The sequence below is a fragment of the Neovison vison genome, chromosome 2, assembly GCF_020171115.1.
Source record: "Neovison vison isolate M4711 chromosome 2, ASM_NN_V1, whole genome shotgun sequence".
Lineage (NCBI taxonomy): Eukaryota > Metazoa > Chordata > Mammalia > Carnivora > Mustelidae > Neogale > Neogale vison.
Genome location: NC_058092.1, coordinates 87,469,965 through 87,485,000, shown reverse-complemented (window position 1 = coordinate 87,485,000; position 15,036 = coordinate 87,469,965). Strand labels below are relative to the sequence as shown.

General features: G+C 35.7%; 1 protein-coding gene and 1 pseudogene across 1 annotated transcript in view; both read left to right on the top strand.

Moving 5' to 3' along the window:
• Positions 1-15,036, top strand: part of OLFM3 (olfactomedin 3) — a 195,531-nt gene that overhangs the window by 86,562 nt on the left and 93,933 nt on the right. The window lies entirely within an intron of this gene.
• Positions 13,060-14,891, top strand: LOC122900254 (annotated as a pseudogene).

The window sequence follows — 15,036 nt, the reverse complement described above, 5'->3', positions numbered from 1 at the left end:
TTACAGGGGAGAGGAGGAAGGGATAGCTATTCCTCTCCTTGGCTCCCTAAGGAGCAGGTATTCTGAATTCAGCTCTGTTCCCACTCATTTTAGAAAATGAAAGAGATGTGGAGGAATGAGTTTTTCCCTGATCCTCTGGTTACTACTGATTTAACCAGATAGGAAAGGGGGCGGGGGAAAACCCTTATAAAGCTAATATGATGAAAACATCATTTCCTGGGTACCCTGCTGAGAACTATGGTCCTCTGCACCCCGTCAGAGGCAGATTATTTCTAGTTCTTAATTATTCATTAGACCTTAAAGGCAATTTTTAGTCAGTTGCTGAGTGTTCTCATAGATCTAGCTGCTGTTGGTAGCTCTGTCTTAAAAACAATGACTACAGCTGTGATTTCAGGCATTAAAGGCCAATCCCAATTCTGAAACTTGGTCATCACAATTTTTAGAGCCCCACCTCCTTGTGATGCTGTCAATTGTAAGTTTCAGGGGCTTTATTTACTCCCTGGAAACCAACTGTTAGCTTGATGATCACACCCCACTGAGAAATTTACTTTACAACTTTCTTAAATCAGCAGGAGAACCCTTCCAGAGCAAACTGTAGGCTTCCCTCAAGAAGTAAACAGATCAAAAGTAAAATAACTCTTTTAGCCATCTAACACCTGTGCGAGCTAAGTTTCCCATATCCAGCCTGGGTACTGAGTATTAAATTACATTTGGCCTGAGTCCATCAATTGAGTGTATCATAAGTGATATTCTTATTCAATGACTGGTTTTAATGAGATTTTGATGTTCCAGGAAGTTCAGTTGGAGTCCGTTGCAATCCAATGAATATTTGGTTGTCTTGAGATGACTTTCACTGTTTTAAAAACGGGGCGGGGGGGGGAGCGTGTTTTCCTCTGCGGTTGCACTGAAATACTGCAATAAGGAAGACGAGGTGGCAGGGAGAGTGGAAGGATGTATGCTAGGATTAAGAGTAGCTGATTGAAGGTTATTAGTGAAAACTAAAAACCCTGGAATTTGCAAAATATTTGTGACACGTGCACACCCATCAAAACCCTGTTGCCATAACATCCCTACCAAAACCTTGTCTTAGAAATCTTTGGAAAGGTTCCTTTTATCGAAACCATAATGAAAGAATTCTTGACCAATTCTTCCTCAGACCACCTCATTTTTTTTTTAACATTCTTCTGTGTCCAAAGACTGCAAGTTTTGTCTGTGTTCACCACGTGCTGACAGTAAGCTATTTAAAATATTAACTGGGTGCTGGTGGTGGTTCTTATTGGGGAGTTTTGGGGAGTAAAGGTAAATAGATGGGAAGAAAATTGACGTCAGCAGTATCATTTTTTCTGGGTGCTGATTTCCATAATCCTAAATTATTTTCAATGATAGAAAGTTATTTGCCTTGGTTTGTTTACTATCCATTTTCACCTTCCAAGAAGAAAATCTCTTTGGAAAAGAGTCATTTATCATTAGTGAATTGTATTGTTGGTCACCAGCTTTTGGCAGTTCTGTTCATACACAGTTTTCATACATGTATCAGCCATTTATTGAAGGGTTAAAACAGATTTAGCTTTCATCCACATATTAAAGAATAAACAACATATCCCAAGTTACTTAAAAATTAGAAATTGACAAATTCATTCTCGTTCACTCTTTTTATAGAACTGGAGACCATGTTTCAGTCTAGGACTTGCAGCCAGCAGCTGCATTTTCAGAAATGAAGAATGGAACATCCCTTCCTTTCCCCATCCTGCTAAATGTTACAAATAACTTCTGACTGGCTCCTAAAATAAAGTCAAGATTTTCTTTCCTCCTACTTGGCATGATTAGTTTTGAAGCTCTGTTCCAACTACCCTGACCATATCCTTTGCCATCTTCAATCACTCAAGAATATTACTTCTTAAACTTCTTCCATTTATTTTTTGATGATACTGAATAGTTTCTCCAAGGAAACTATGATGGTGGACCATATAATATAAAGAACTATAACCTGGCAAACTATAACAATAACTGAATCAACAGAAAAAATATTCCACAATTGTCCATATTCTCTAATAAATAATAGTTGCTATAGTTGTTTTATATAACATGTTTTATATATATTATATATATGCATATATAAACATATATAATATATAGTGATATAGTAATATATAGTTATAGTCAATAACAATAAGGTTCACAAAAGCTTGGTTTTGTGGAAATTGAAATGATACCTTATTTTTGTAAACAAGGCTATCTGAACAACAACACAGGACTTTAAATCCAGAAAAGCAGAATGGAGTATGGATATTTCCAGCAGCATATTAATAAATAAAACACAATCATGTTACTTTGCTACAATCAGAGAATCATTTCAAAATAAACTAGAAATAATTTGTGATACTTAATGATTATTATGTTAAGAAATACTTTTTATCTTTTAAAAATAAAAATACAAGAATTTGTCTTTAAAAGAACAAAAATAATTTGTTTCAAAGAGATTTTCAGATTTCAAATTCCCTTAAGAAGGGCATATATCCTGGGTGTGGTACAAAAATAATGAATACTGTTATGCTGAAAACAAAAAATAAAAAAAAAAAAAAGAAGGGCATATATCCAAATACATAAAACTGTAAGTTCACTGTATCATTTCAAGAATTGTTCTTCTTTGCTAGGAAACGAGAGAATGCATAGATTTTAATAGTTCTTAAGCATCATTAATCATAAAGTATAAAATAACAAAATTTAGAAGCTATATTGTGTCTAACTTACCTAAGCCAATATCACCAATCTCACCAACTCAGTAATTAACATCATACATTGACTACAATCTTTGCCTATCCTTGGTCTCATGTTCCTTAACTCCATAACTGTAACAACCCCAGTTCCACCCTATTTTAGACACATTAAATCTTTTTCCTCTTGGAGAAAACTGTCTAGTTAACTTTCATATACACAGGGCTTATCACAATAGCAGTTATTTGGCATGAAATATTTTGGAAGAATGAAACTTCTCTCAATACACTTTTTCATTCTCTCTTACCTATTCATTCTATCCTTGTCCATCTTGTTGAAGCCCAGAACCCTGTTACTCCCAGTGCTTCCAACTACCTACTCTCTTTTGGCCTCTCTTCTTTTCCTCCTCAGATTGGATTCTAATGCCAATCATGCCAATCATTTCAAGTAAGTGTCAACTCTCATGTCAGACTTTTCTTCTCCTTTTTCCTTTTGCAATATTTACCCTGCAATTCCTGAAATTCTCTACTATCTTCTCTGTCCTAGGGATGCCAGATTCTTCTGGAAGGAACCATAAAACCAGACTAAATACATTTCGAGCCATGCTGTCTGAGTTAAGTCACGACAGCTTCTGAGAAATCCCTTGTATCCTCAAGTTCTCAATCTACCCGCTGAGCATGACGATCAAGGGTAAAGTATTTGGAGCCAGAGAGTCTTCAGTTCAATCCAGTCTGATCTCTCATTAGAGCTTAAAACAAATTACATTCACTCAAGATTCAGTTTCCTACATTTATTTTTTTTAAAGATTGTATTTATTTATTTGACAGAGAGAGTGAGATCACAAGTAGTCAGAGAGGCAGGCAGAGAGAAAGGGGGAAGCAGGCTCCCCGCCGCCGAGCAGACAGCCAGATGTGGGGCTTGATCCCAGGACCCTGAGATCATGACTGGAGCCAAAGGCAGAGGCTTAACCCACTGAGCCACCCAGGCACCCCTCAGTTTCCTACATTTAAATGAGAGTATTTACAGCATTTACTGCACAGAACCTTTAGAAATACCAAATGAGTTAGTGCATGTAAACTACTGAATAAACACACTGAGTATGGCTCCCGGTAAACAGTAACACTTAAACAAACAGTAGATATTATTTTCTTATAGGTTACTATAATTAGGACCAAACAACTGGGGTTTCCTTAACATAAGTTCTTACTGGCATTTCCACTTCACTTTTTGTATAATCCGATGGCCGTGATTTTCCTTCTTGCACCAACTTCTCTTTTAATCTGGACTCCTCAATTCCGTCTTTTCTAAACTTCCTAGTTCCTTTTAGTTGTACTTCCATCTTTCAATCTTTTCCTCTTCCTAGTTCTTTCCTCTTTGGGTGATAAACATGATCAATTTTTTCATTTCCTCTTTGTGATGCAACTATTTCAAATTTCCACACCATCTGTCCCCTTATTTTGCTGCCAAAACTATGGAAAAAGAACACATCTTGAAGCCTCCACTTACTCAAAATTCATTTATTCCTCAAGTTTATCCCTTGTAATCAGGATTCAATGTGAACCTGTTCCATTGAATGGATATATGGACCATTATATTGAAATTATTCTCTCTAAACCACTACTGACCTTCTAATCACCAGTCATGTCCTCCTTCTTAAAATCTCTCCTCATTTCTCTTCCAGGTTATGTAGTACCATCATCATTCACCTCTTCTTTCCAAACATTCCTTGGTTGACTCAGGTACTCTCTCTTATCAGTAATCTCTCTTATCAAATATGTGTTCTGTTTTTAGCCCTTTCTGGCCTCTACCAATTGACTTCATTCATTCTGAAGTTTTTTGACTCTTCTCTCTGTTGAGATAGTTCATGAATCTGAAACTCAATTCCCAGTTGTGCACTGTGCTTTCCCACTTTGATTTACCTGTAACATTTTAAATTAAATCAGGCAAAATCAAACTCATTCTATTGCTTTTCTATTGGTTTTCCTATTTCTGTTAAAGTACCACCATTATCTCCATCCAAATCAAGGCATTATCTTTAATGTCCCACTCTCCAATTGCCCTCACAACTCAATATTTATCAGGTCTACAGATCACCAAATATTTCTCATTTATATACCTTCCTCCACTCATAATTCCATTATGCTAGTTCAGGATTTTTTTTTTTCTTTTGTGGTTACAATAATCCTTTTGTTGGTTTTCCTGCTTCTAATCTGCTTCCTTACCCATTTTATATTTTGCTGATCATACCACTAGCCATCTTGAAAATCTTCATACACTCCATTAAGTCTAAATTCATTCCTGTCGCTTCAAGCTCTAGTATAGAGGTAAGATACTTACCTTTCCAGTTCTATGTCTCTATACTCCATATACAAAGGCATTGCATCACCATACAGACTGCTCACTTTTTTCCACATGCCTGCCATATCTGATTATCTTCACTGCCTTCTCTCAGGTATGTGTCTCCTTCTGAAATTCTACTTCATCCTACATGATTGATGAAATTCTATGCATTCTTCAAATGCTGCTCAAATATTATTTTCCTAAAGTCTTCCTTGATTCTCCTAAATGGTATGACACCTGTTTATTTTGCATGTCCAAAATAATGTAAACCTTTTACAATATTGTTTGCCTGTCTTAATTAGTATTACTCTTAACCAGTTTATTAAAAGTAGAGATATCATTGTACTTATCTTCGTATCTCTCATACCATATAGAAGGCTCTGAAGATGTGGTTCATATACACTCTGGTGTATTATGCCTCCATCAGAAAGGATGAATACCCAACTTTTGTAGCAACATGGACGGGACTGGAAGAGATTATGCTGAGTGAAAGAAGTCAAGCAGAGAAAGTCAATTATCATATGGTTTCACTTATTTGTGGAGCATAACAAATAACATGGAGAACATGGGGAGATGGAGAGGAGAAGGGAGTTGAGGGAAATTGGAATGGGAGGTGAACCATGAGAGACTATGGACTCTGAAAAACAACCTGAGGGTCTTGAAGGGGTGGGGGGGTGGGAGGTTGGGGGAAAAAGGTGGTGGGTATTAGGGAGGGCACGTATTGCATGGAGCACTGGGTGTGGTGCAAAAACAATGAATACTGTTACGCTGAAAAGAATTAAAAAAAAAAAGGCTCTGAAGAATAGTAATAAACTGACCTGTTGACAGGGACTTATGTATTACAATATGGTTAAATATAAATAGAAGCAAAAGGACATAGAGAATCCAAAATTGTCATGAATACCCATTGCATTTCGCCTTATTTAGAAAATATATGTAGCACATCCATTTCTGAAAGAAACTTCATATTTTCACTAAATCTATAAAATGAATATTATAGAACAAACTCAAAATAGATCCCATTAACTTTTGAACCAGCTACTCACATCCATGACCCCTTCTGCCTTTTTCACCACAAATATGCTTCATGTTTCAACCAGAACCTCCAAAATGCAACTCTCTTACCTGTTTTTTGACCCCACTGAACTTCTCAATCCACTGACTCTACAATTTCCTTCTACATGATGAACCCCTTCTTGGCTTTGCTGCCTTCACGAACTAGCTTTGATGGCATGATTTCCCCACTCCATATACTTTCTTGCCTTAACAACCAATTTGCTTCTACGGATTCAGGGACTTCCCTTCCTTTAACTCCAGTTTGTTTTAGCTCAACTATCATTTCCTATGGGAAAAGTATCCTTTTCAAATATGACATGGACTTGCAGGCTGATGAAGTATTTTCTCTTGTGTTCCAATCTGTGCATGCATTTCATTTGTTTCTTGAGTAAGTATTGAAGTTTATGTCCATGGACTTATCTAGATGTTTGGTACATGGGAATGAACAAAACAGACAAACTTCCTGCCATCCTGAAACTTACATTCTAGTAAGGGAAATATTAAACACAGAAGTAAGTTCATGGGGAATATAGTATCAGACTATGATAAGCAACAGGAAAAAAATAAAGCGTAGTAAGGTAATGTCCTATTTGAAATAAGGATTTTAAATTTCTTGTGACAATTCAACTTCTATGATCCAACCTAAGATACTAGGGCCCTAATATGTAGAGAAGTTCTGTCTCAGGAGCTATCATAAGAACAAAAACAGGAAGTTTAATAAATAAAACTTGTACATATTAAATGTTAAATAAAACATATATAAATTTCTACATTTAAATTATTTATTTGCATATTGAACACATACACATGTACTGTTCAATTCATTTTGTATTTATTCAATCTATTTTTATTGAAAATTCCTTTTCTGCAATTAAAAATTATTCTTGGATGAGAATCATTTCCTTTGGGGAGACTCCTACAGATTAAACTCATGAGATGAAAGGTATGCTAATTTGTCAGACTCTTAATTCAATTGCCAAATGTTAACCAGCCACTAACAAATATTGTTTGCTTTGGTAGGAGCTTTCTATATTTTCCCCAAAGATCCCTGCTTGTTATTCTTGCCCTTATGTAACCCTATGGGCCCCATCTAGTGACTCCCTCCTAATGAACAGAATATGCAAAAGTGATAAAATTGCAATTTCAGTATGAGGTTACAAAGAGACTTTACTTGCAGTTTTGCTACCCAGCCTCTTGTTTTACCTGTTCTTGTTCTATCAGATCATGAGCCGCCATAAGCTAGGTCTGCATAGCAAGGAACTAAGGGCAGCCTCAGGCTAATCGTCACGAGGAAACGCACCATCTGTTAAACAACCTGTGAGACTGTCCTGCCAACAACAAATGAACTCAGAAGCAGATCTTCCCCCATTTGAACCTGCAGTTATGATCACAACTCCAGCCTTAATTACAGCCTTGTGAGAGACCTTGACATAGAGCATCTAGCTGAACTATACCCAGATTCCTGACATAGAGAAACTGTGAGATAATAAATATTTGCTGTTTAAAGCAACTAAGTTTTGGGGTGCTTCGTTACACAGCAATAGATACCTAATATAACTGCCTTTTTCCTTTGTACACTCTAGGGTATCCATAGGAATGTTTGTGGAATGAATTAAATAAATGTTCAGGATTTTCTACTCTTACCATACCATTCTGTTTTTTTTTTTTTAATTAGAAATTCATACTTGCGGATATAAAATAGTTTCCCAAATCATTCAGTATTAAATAGAATCACTTTAACATCAAGAAGTCAGATCAAAACATCATCTAGAATTACATTTACTCTCCTACTACAATTTCAAAACTTCTCATCACTTCACAAGTAGAAGCGCTGTTATATTAAGTGTTTGAAATCAGCCAAAAACCAAGCCCTAGATCTGCTACCTACTAGTTATATGACCTGTGGTAAGTAGCTTAAACTTATTTAGCTCTTTCAGTTTCCTAATCTGTCAAAAAGGATTATATTACCCACCATAGAAAGTTTTTTATAAAGGTTAAATTCAGTAACATGTTTGACTGATACTAAGCAAAAATGTAGCTGTCATAATTAGGACCCAAGCAAAACATCCTGGAAAAAAAAGTCCGTTTTGCAAAACTCTGAAACCTAGACAGCCTTGTAAGAGACCTTGACATAGAGCATCCAGCTGAACTATACCCAGATTCCTGACATAGAGAGTATTGTATTGTTACAAGTAACAATACACTCTGAAGTGCATATGAGCCAGTCATATGAATCTGTTAATCCATTATATGACCTAAGAATCTCTAACTTAGGTTAGAATGTAGAGCTGGAATTATCATGAAATATTTTTAAATCATTTGTTTGTTTATGGTCTTTGAAGCTTTGCAAAATGGAAAAAAAAAAACAGATTTCTTTTTGTCTAGCATGCATAAATACCAAAAGACAGAGAATTGCCATTAATTTTCCCAACTGGAATTGTCCTTCCATCAGGTTCTTTAAGTTCTTTCCTGAAAGATCATTTTGAAATTGTGATGCAATTTGAAAATACCAAGCAACTATATGTAACTTTTCTGTTATTTTTCTCTACGTCCTGGCACCGTCCAAAAACATATTACATAGTTAAAAAATATTTTCCCCTTGGAATAGGGTTATTTATTTTGAAATGATAAACCTAAGGGGAAAATACTACTTGTGAAATAAATATACTCTTTTCCAAGTAAAGTCACATCAAGGAAGCAATGCAATGTGATTCAATATTAAAATCTCCAACGATAAGGAAATGAGATATTCTACCCAATCTTATCTCCTACATAATAGTTGCTCAAAATATTAATATTTTAAAATCATCCTCTATAAAACAAAAAAATGGAATGACCTCTCTAAAATATTTTTTAGTAAGCTATGGATATTTCCAATATGGATAAACATTAGGGGAGGATGACTCGTTTTCTTCGAAAATCCCTTCTATCCCAAAACTAACAAATAAATAAGTGCCTATATAGTGAGTGCTGTGAAGTGTGTAAGCCTGACGATTTGCAGACCTGTACCCCTGGGGCTAACAATACATAATATGTTAATAAAAAATTAAAAAATTAAATAAAAAATTAAAATTAAAAAAATAAATAAGTGCCTAAAAGAGATATTAAAAGAAAGCCATATATAAATATAATATACATATTGCTTTCAACCACAGCTTTTCAAGCTGAGTAGATACTTAGTAGAAATGTACTAACTGTTAATATGATTTATCTCAAAAGATATTTCAGAAAGTCACCTTAGAGAGTTTTTTTTCCTTTTATGATCTTACAAACTATATTCCTAATTGTAATCTTAAAAGTTGTACTTACTTTAAAAATAATGATTTTTCTGTTTCTATCAGATAAATTACTGAGATTAGGTTAATCTATTATTGGCTGTTCTAATTACAGAACTGATTAATTACATATAGGTCAATTTTATGTTTAATGTAGAATAATTTACTTTCCTAAAGGTTGATAAATTTATAACTCTTTCTAATTTTATATTAAACTCTTAGTGCAGCATTTCCTAGTGTGTAATTCACTACCCACAAAGACTCTTGCAAATACAAGTGGATTTTTTTTAGAATACAAACTTTAGTTTCATACCTTTTCCACTGGTTTTCATTTTCATATTCACTTGAGGACTACCCTAGTTACTAGTTAAAAGTTGTGAACTTACAAATTCATACATTGTTACCATTTTGTTTTTTTCAATATTCTTGTTACCAGATTATTTTTCTACAGGTAATTGAGACACATCACACACACACACACACACACACACACACACCTGCAATGAAAAAAGTTGGAGGAATTCTCTAGGCCAAGTTTTCCATATTGAGGTCTATGAACTTCTTGAGTCCATGAATATATTCTGAAAGATTCTAAACACAGGTTTCAAATTTTGGGTTCTTTCTTTCAAATATAAGCTAAAAAGGAGTTAAATCCAATCATGTTCTGGATTATTTGTGGGCATCTTTTATCCTGGTTTTGCAGTACGATTTTATTTTTAGCATTTACCTTTCTTTTTGCTTTTTACTGCATTTGCTCTTAGGGAGGGTCAAATGAGATCAAGGAATGATATAAAACAAAAATTTTTCAGTTCAAATAGAAAAAAGTGACCAGAAAATGGAGCTACATATGTACAGAGGGGATAAGCATGCAAAAAAAAAAAAAAAAAAAAAAAAAGAGAGAGAGAGAGAAAGAGAAAGAAAGAGAGAGACATGGAGATCTGCAATTAGTACCATGTGCAAACTGTGAGTGAACAAACTACTGCCACTCTTTCTAGAACTTACCAACATAATTATAGCAGTTTTTTAGTAGTAAGAGTCCCAGTAAGTGGGCATAAGAACTACAATGACCAGGACACTGATTCCAGGATGACACAAACGTCATAAAATTAAAAGATAAAATCAATACCAAATGAGAATTTTTAAATGCTAATATATCTTTATATTATTAAACCCAGCCTGGTCATTTTAAATTCAAGAAAGCAGTTGTGTATGCCACATTAATGTTATTAATTTAAACTTTATTGTTGTAGTTTTAAAGTCTTACTTGCAATTGTTTCACTTTTTAGTTATTTAAGAATAAAATGAACAATAAATTTATCCCTAATCTTTATACACACAGATTGCATATGTGTTTGTAAATACGTTATATTACAAAAGCCAGTCTAAGCAAACAATGTTACCCACCATTTTACTGTTATTATTATTATCATCATCATCATCATCATCATCTACCCTTTAGATGGATCCATTTGAAGATTCTAAACTGAGAAACCTTATTCTGTGCTTTAAAGCCTCACAAACACAAAGCAGAATAAATGATATACATTCACCACAAAGAAGCACACAACATATTCGAAATTTCTCAGTTCATACTTCTATTCCCCAAATGTAAAAATTATGAAATTAATCTTATATTCTCTTCCATTTCCATTTCAAAAGGTAATCATGGCCGAGTAAATTAATTTAATGATATAATAGTGAAACCACACAATTTGTAAAGCACCATTCCCGGGACCATGCCAAACCATTCAACATCCTCTCAGGAGGTATCAGTGTGGACCAAAGGTCCAGAATTAGGCCCAAGAGGAGGGGATAGAGTTTTCAGTGGAAGAAAAAATAAATCATTAAAAGTTCTCATTATTCTATAACATTAGTATAAGACTCCTGGAAAATGAACAAAGCATGGAATTTAGACCTACTTTAATTTAAGCACACACACACTTAAATCTCCTTGAGGCTTACCAAGACAGAATAACACATGAGTCTAAGGTCAAAATCATGGACTTAATAAAAAGCAATTTGGTCAGCGTGTACTGATATGCATAATTTATCTCTAGTGACTGAACTGGAGGCTTAGGGTTGTAGGGAATCCACTGGAAACAAGACAACAGAATCCAAACGAATAAGCCAATAGAGGAATTTAGTCCAGGACCATGGTAAAATTGATGAAGAAGAAATCAATCCCATTAATTGAGGCTGGAAAGAAGTTCAGTAGCATGTGCAAGGACATAAAGAGTCCTACGAAAGGGTTTACAGAGAAACATGTTAAAACCCTGAATCCATTCATCTTACTTAGTCACTCCACCCCTAGCTGACCTGAAAGTAAGCGGAGTGTTTATATCTATTGGTATTTGTATTTATTCTTTTTGTGAAAGGTAAACAGCTCAATACTGGGGTCATGACTTCTATATCCTGAAAGTTCTGAATAAAATAAATCTTTCATGAGATTAAGAGTCACTTATGGTTTGTCTCCCTCCCTATCCCATCTTGTTTCATGGATTCTTCTCCTACCCACTTAAGCCCCCATGTTGCATCACCACTCCCTCATATCAGGGAGAGGGGGGTTGGGAGAAGGGGGGTAGGGTTATGGACATTGGGGAGGGTATGTGCTTTTGGGTAAATTGGAAGGGGAGATGAACCATGAGAGACTATGGACTCTGAAAAACAATCTGAGGGGTTTGAAGTGGCAGGGGGGTGGGAGGTTGGGGTACCAGGTGGTGGGTATTGTGGAGGGCACGGCTTGCATGGAGCACTGGGTGTGGTGAAAAAATAATGAATACTGTTTTTCTGAAAATAAATAAATAGGAAAAAAAATAAATAAATCTTTCAGGTGCTTATCCTAAGTGTATTTCCAGCTCCACTTAGTGAAAACATTTCCAAGTAGACTAATGGCAAGCTCAAACAAGGTAACTAACTGTCATTTTAATGCATGTGATTTGTGTTAAAAATGCTTAAAGAACAAATAGTTTAAGTTGTTGAAATACAGTTACAATTTGTATTATTGTTACAGTCACTGGGCTGAGAAACATACTTAAATGAATTGTAAAAGGAGAATTTAAATGTGACACAGAGGCAAATATTAAAATAGTAATTCTTATGCTATAAACTCTATTTCTTTTTTAAAATAGAAAATATTAAGTGACACATTCTGAGAAAGTGCAATTCTCTTCTGAGTTTACACAGCATAAAATGAATAGAAGTCAATCCACCTAAAAAAATTATTCTAAGGGTTTAAATTATCTAGACTAAATCTCAACACTGATTTAATAAACCAAATAATTTCTATACATTCCATTTTTAAGTCTCAGTGTATATGTACTGTTAATATCTCAAAAGAGATTGTTCTACAAAATATCATATTACAATAATTACATTCCTTATGACATCTCACTAGTCTGCCACTTAATTTATATTTCTGGGTCTCTGGAATATCTTCTATTAACTGACTCTGGAAACCAAATTTAAACCAATTGAGGCACAAGAGAAGTTAGCTTTGTTGACTGTGTTCACCCTTGTCAGCTTGACAGCTTTCTTACTCACCACAAATTGACTCCTACAGATCTCTAAAGATATTTTTAGCTACAAGAGAGATCAAGCATTTAGGGATTAAGGCTGATTAGTAGAATGAATGAATGAAAGAATGAACAAATGAGCCTCCTCTTTCCTGGCTGGAACTATGGAGGGTGCAGAAGAGAAGAAAAAGAAGGTTTCTGCTATGCCAGAAACCCTTAAAAAGAAGCAAAGGAATTTCACAGAGTTAAAGGTCAAGCGTCTGAGGAAGGAGTTTGCTCAAAAGATACTTCTCCAATCAAGAAATACAAATGGCTATCAGACACATGAAAAAATGCTCATCATCATTAGCCCTCAGGGAGATTCAAATTAAAACCACATTGAGATATCACCTTACACCAGTTAGAATGGCCAAAATTAACAAAACAGGAAACAACATGTGTTGGAGAGGATGTGGAGAAAGGGGAACCCTCTTACACTGTTGGTGGGAATGCAAGTTGGTGCAGCCTCTTTGGAGAACAGTGTGGAGATTCCTCAAGAAATTAAAAATAGAGCTTCCCTACGACCCTGCAATTGCACTCCTGGGTATTTACCCCAAAGATACAGATGTCGTGAAAAGAAGGGCCATCTGTACCCCAATGTTTATAGCAGCAATGGCCACAGTCGCCAAACTATGGAAAGAACCAAGATGCCCTTCAACGGATGAGTGGATAAGGAAGATGTGGTCCATATACACTATGGAGTATTATGCCTCCATCAGAAAGGACGAATATCCAACTTTTGTAGCAACATGGACGGGACTGGAAGAGATTATGCTGAGTGAAATCAGTCAAGCAGAGAGAGTCAATTATCATATGGTTTCACTCATTTGTGGAGCATAACCAATAGCATGGAGGACAAGGGGCGTTAGAGAGTAGTAGGGAATTTGGGTAAATTGGAAGGGGAGGTGAACCATGAGAGACTATGGACTCTGAAAAACAATCTGAGGGGTTTGAAGTGGCGGGGGGGTGGGAGGTTGGGGTACCAGGTGGTGGGTATTATAGAGGGCACAGCTTGCATGGAGCACTGGGTGTGGTGAAAAAATAATGAATACTGTTTTTCTGAAAATAAATAAATTGGGGAAAAAAAAAAAAGAAAAAGAAAGAATAAATGGAAAAAAAAAAAAAAAAGATGCTTCGAAAGGCAAGGAGGAAGCTTATGCATGAAAATGCTAAGCGTTACCACAAGGAATATAGGCAGATGTACAGAACTAAGATTCAAACGGCGGAGATGGCAAGAAAAGCTGGCAACTTCTGTGTTCCTGCGGAGCCCAAGTTGGCGTTTGTCACCAGGATCAAAGGTATCAGTGGTGTGAGCCCAAAAGTTCAAATGGTTTTGTAGCTTCTTCACCTTCACCAGATCCTCAATGGCACCTTTGTCAAGCTCAACAAGGCTTCAGTTAACATACTAAGGATTGTACAACCATACACAGCATGGGGGTACCCAAACCTGAAGCCAGTGAATGAACTGATCTGCAAGAGTGGTTACAGCAAAATCAACAGGAAGTGAATTGCCTTCATAGATAATGTAGTGATTGCCTGATCTCTTGGCAAATATGACATCATCTTCATGGAAGATCTGATTCATAAGATCTATACTGTTAGAAAATGTTTCAGGGGCGCCTGGGTGGCTCAGTGGGTTAAGCCTCTGCCTTTGGCTCAGGTCATGATCTCAGGTCGTGAGATTGAGTCTTGCATTAGGCTCTCTGCTCAGCAGGGAGCCTACCTACCCCTCTCTCTCTGCCTGCCTCTCTGCCTACTTGTGAACTCTGTCTGTCAAATAAATAAATAAAATCTTTAAAAAAAATGGTTTAAATAAGCAAACAACTTTTTATGGTCCTTCAAATTATCTTCCCCATGAGGGGGAATGAAGAAAAAGACCACTCATTTTGTAGAAGGTGGAGATGCCAGCAACAGGGAAGACAAGACCATCAGGTTTATTAGAAGGATGAACTAAGGTATCTACCATGATTATTGTTGTAATCTGGCCAGTTAATAAATGACTACTCTCAAATGGGGGGAAAAAAAAGAAAGACGGACTGAACAAGCTACCATACAATCTACTTGGAAATACTCAAATCTTGTTTCTCTATTATTTTTCA